Source organism: Taudactylus pleione, unplaced genomic scaffold (genome assembly GCF_031769625.1).
Source record: "Taudactylus pleione unplaced genomic scaffold, aTauple2 ptg000199l, whole genome shotgun sequence".
Lineage (NCBI taxonomy): Eukaryota > Metazoa > Chordata > Amphibia > Anura > Myobatrachidae > Taudactylus > Taudactylus pleione.
In genome coordinates this window covers 6,422,565-6,427,563 of record NW_028284601.1, presented here as the reverse complement: position 1 = coordinate 6,427,563, position 4,999 = coordinate 6,422,565, and positions in this window count along the sequence as shown.

Genomic DNA, 4,999 nt, shown 5'->3' with positions numbered 1-4,999 from the left:
AAGATACACTGTATACTGTATATGCACTGTAGACACTATTTGATAACGGGATCCTGTGAGCTGGCACTTACAATTGGTGTATATGTTATAACATACTGGTAGCCAATCCATCATGTAGATATCACTGGTAATATTCTCCAATAGTGGCATATTATTTGTGCACCAAGGTTATATTTACTATAGTGCAGGTTTTTAGAAGTGGAGTTGTTGCCCATAGCAACCAATCAGATTCTAGCTATTCTAGAAGGAGCTAGATAAATAAGTAGATTCTGATTGGTTGCTATGGGCAACAACTCCACTTCTAAAAACTCGCACTTTAGTAAATATATCCCACAGTCTGTACTGCTACTGCCTTACAACAAAGATCTGTGCAATACTATAAGAGACACTTTGTAACCATTTTTATCTATAAAAGAAAAGTAGCAACTAGCTGATACATAGTATTGTCCATAACCTTTTGTTACTTCTGCATTGAAGGTTTCTATACCTCTTTTACAACAAATTCCCGGGTCTGACCCCCTTTCACATGGCGGCACCAACCCGGGCAACTGGAGCTGGGTTTGCAGTGACCCGGCCCTTCCGGCGTTGTAGTGGTCGCTTGCAGATTGTCATCTCCAAGCGCCACTGAAGCCAGCGAATCGTGCAGCGTGCGGCACGATCCGGGTAATTGTGACCCGGATCGCACCGTTTAAACTGCAGGGTGACACGGGAACGACCCGTGGCCAACCCTGCACGCTACCCGAGTTGGATCCCCAGGTTCCCTACACTGACTAAAGTCCCGGGTTGATGCGGGGTCACGTTCATCAGGTCGGTGTAATACGGGTATTATTTGTGTGCATCTTAATAGAATAAATTTATTTTTTTAAGTAATTATTTGAAAAAATGTTTTGTGGCACATTTATAACTTATTTATGCACTTGATACACCTATAGCGTGGTTACATCTATTCTATTATCTTTCCGTCCCCAGCGCAAGCCTCCTGCAATCCGCACTGCGTATGTGGCAAGTTCCATTTTCTTTGTCGCTCGCTGTGAGAATTAATACGCAAAGTGACTCACAGGCTGGGCCTATTGGTGGGCAGCTAAGGAGGGGTGGCGAGGAAAACGTGATCCCGTATGCAGTAACAATGGCTCCGGCATCTCAGTTCTTGCCGCCATTCTGCCTGACCGTAGGGTCACTCAGAAGACGGATTATCGACTGATCTGCGACTGACGCTGCATCTTTACACGCAGTCACTTGGATTTGCAAAGCCGGTGGTGGGTGTCTCAATACAAATCCCGGCGACTGCGACATTTACATATTTTCGCACAGCCGCAGCGTACAAATTTGCAGCTGCATTGGCAATACCGTACAGCTCTGCATCAGGCCCAGCAAATGAATCTGTGTACAAGTCTGCATCAGCTCCCTGTTCTTTCTTAGCTTTTAATTGCCTGCAGCTGACTCGCCCCAAAACGCTCTCCAGCTGTATGATCCAGCAATGAGATTTAGCACCGTATAATAGTCTTATTGTCTAGATAGGGGGGTTTTGCCTTTTTTCAGCTGGGATCCAGATTATTAAAGGGAGATGAAGGTGCATTAGAATAATAGAACGTTAGATTATATATGATTACACCATACCATGAATCTGAGAGTGCTCAGAGGAGCAGGGAATGCTACACAAGCTGGGTTTGCTCACACTGGAAAAGGTGCATTAAGCTGCCCCCAGAGGGGCATATGGTGGCACATAGCCTAAGTGCCAAGCAATCAGACAACGGTAGTGCATAGGGCTGACAATCACACATGCTGGCACCATCAGAGTCATCAGCCAGATGGATTTTCTGGCATTCCCTATAGACATCTCATCCATCTTGATCATATGTTCAACAAAATTGGCCATCCCGATCAGTTGGCGCGCTGGCAGCTTTAGAAGGAACCTAATTAGCTTGTACTAGTTTATGCAATGTCAGCGAAAAATGTGTCTAAAGAGCTTTTTGTAATGTGGTCTGTGTAAAGGGATTAAGGGAATGGGAGCTTTACCAGGAGATCAGGCAGTTCTTGTCGTTAATGCTAAGGTTACCAAGAGTATTGGTGGGTATAATTCGAAACGACTGGTCTGGTTGATCCATGGAATTGATTGTATTTCCAGATACCACCCCCACCCCCCTCCTTGTGATGTTAAATTGGCAACTGCCTTGCCATAGATTTTATTTTCCCTTCCTCTTATATACTTGGTTTTATCAACGTCTCTATGTAAATATGCAAACCTTGGTCTACACTTTATGGACCATGGTTTGGTTTAGCAGATGTGGGCACCAGAGGTAGCTTGTCCCCTCTAGGTACAATTGCCGCTTTCCAATGTCGGTACTACTGCAACAAAAGCTTATGGGGTTGCTATAGGGTCAACAGTACTGTTCCATCTGATTTTCTTTCCTGAGCAATCACATAGGCCAGCAAATGTGTTGTAAAGTCCTGTTTTAGGCTTTCAGTTCCAGAATTGATATCCCAAACAGTTCTTTACAGTGCTTGTATAGGCCCCCTTGCATGCTTAGGAGATGGGATAGTATTGCTGCCCAACTCCCCTATACGTTGCTTTGAGACCCAGTGATTGTATGCTATGCCCCAGGCTTCTATTCACTCAAGTATACATTACTGTTGATAAATCAACACTTTTAATTCATCACACAAGAGTGGAGACCATAGATTGTTTGAGCACCACCTATTTAGGATTGGTATTATGCTTTGTGCTGGTTAGGTTCCTTGCTTGAAAGTGCAACCTCCCCTGCCCTGATTTCGTCCAGTCATGAAATCTGTTTTGTAAAGGGATGAGCTATTGTGTATGGAATATGCTGATTATGTATGTGTAAATACTGATGATAATTATATTGTATAAAAATGCAGATAGCACCACAACATGCTGAATTTACAACCACTATATACCCTCCTTATTTTCCCTAGAATAGATGTTCCTCTCCTTGGAGGCATAATCTCATCTTGCAAACAGCAATTCTTAACATTTATTTTTAACATGCAAAAGTATTTCATATTAAGTTGCACACTTTTTATTATCCAAAATCGTGCTGGTATAGTAACTGTTCCCCATTGTATGAAATCTGTTATGAAGCTTTTATTCTGAAGCCTTGATGTTTCAGTGTTCCCTCACTCTGCCTGTTGTTTTAGTGTTCCCTCACTCTGCCTGATGGGTGTTCCAGCATTCCCTCACTCTGCCTGATAGGTGTACCAGTGTTCCCTCACTCTGCCTGATGGGTGTACTAGTGTTCCATCACTCTGCCTGATGGGTGTACCAGCGATCCCTCACTCTGCCCGATGGGTGTTCCAGCATTCCCTCACTCTGCCTGATGGATATTCCAGCATTCCCTCACTCTGCCTGATGAGTGTACAAGCATTCCATCACTCTGCCTGATGGGTGTACCAGCGTTCCCTCACTCTGCCTGGTGGGTGTTCCAGCATTCCCTCACTCTGCCTGATGAGTGTACAAGCATTCCCTCACTCTGCCTGATGGGTGTACCAGCATTCCCTCACTCTGCCTGATGGGTGTTCCAGCGTTCCCTCACTCTGCCTGATGGGTGTACTAGCGTTCCCTCACTTTGCCTGATGAGTGTACCAGCGTTCCCTCACTCTGCCTGATGGGTGTTAAATCACTCAGCTTAATTGATGTTCCAGCATTCCCTTTCTTTGCCTGATGGGACTTTCATTGTTTCCTCGTCCTGCCCGATAATGTTTCAGTGTTCCCTCGACCTGACTCATGGTTGTTTGTGTTCTTTTTGAACTGCTGGCTGGATATATTCAATGTTCCTTCGACCTGCCTGCCAGATATTTCAGTGTTCTTGCGTCTTGCCACCAGAATGTTTCAGTGTTCCCTTGAACTGCTGGCTGGATGTTTTTCTATGTTCCCTTAACCTGCCTGGTGGATGTTTCAGTGTTCCTGCGTCCCGTCTGCTGGATGTTTCAGTATTCCTGAACGGGTGCCTGTTGGATGTTTCAGTGTTCCTATGCCCTGCCTGCTTGATGTTTCAGTGTTGCTGCGTCCTGTCTGTTGGATGTTTCAGTATTCCTGCGCCAGTGCCTGATGGATGTTTCAGTGTTCCCTCGACCTGCCTGCTGAATATTTCAGTATTCCTGCATCTTGCCTGCAGCATGTTTTAGTGTTCTGCTTGCTGGATGTTTCAGTGTTCCTGTGTAATGGCATCTGGATGTTTCAGTGTTCATACGCCCTGCCTGCTGGATGTTTCAGTTATTCCTTCGTCCTGCCTGCTGGATTTTTCCAACTACCTGCCTACTAATGTTTCAGTGTTCCTTAGTCCTGCCTGCTAGATGTTAAGGATATTGCTGTGCCCCTCTATGTGATATGTGTTTAAATAAAGAAGAAAATCCAGACTCCTTACAAGGCTTTGTAATTGGCAATTCTGTTTCAGGAGCAGATGAGTTGGGGATGAAGATTTTATAGGAGGGAGCTTGCAATGGATGAGAGGTGAGAGGTATTTAACAGTCATGAGAGGTTTTGAAACTCCTCTCTAATGTACCCCTATTAATAGTATTTTTGTCCTCCCTGCCTGTCATTATGGCTTCTTAAGTGTTAGTGCAGATTTTGAATATATACACAACCTGGTATAGTAATCCAAGAATACCCTTCTCCGTCAGTAGCCAATTCTGCAGCTGGCATAATAAAAAGATAAGTTACAGAATATAATAGTACTGAGCATATCTCTTCACTTTACAGGCCCAAAGTTGTCTTAAAAAATAAACTGTCCATATTTTCGGTTCCCACCCCAAACTCTTATGCCCCACCCCATGCTCCCCAACTGCAAGCCAGATTCTGCTTATCTTATTACAAATTAGCAGCCATGATTATTGGTGGGCTGCAAGTAAAGTTTCAAAGGTCTCCAATGGTGGTTGGAAGACAGAAGCCATACTCAGCCATGATTCATAATGCTCTGATTACATTATCTATGGTATAGAAGAGAACTCTAAACCGTTGGCATGACCACACCCGGGGGGGGGG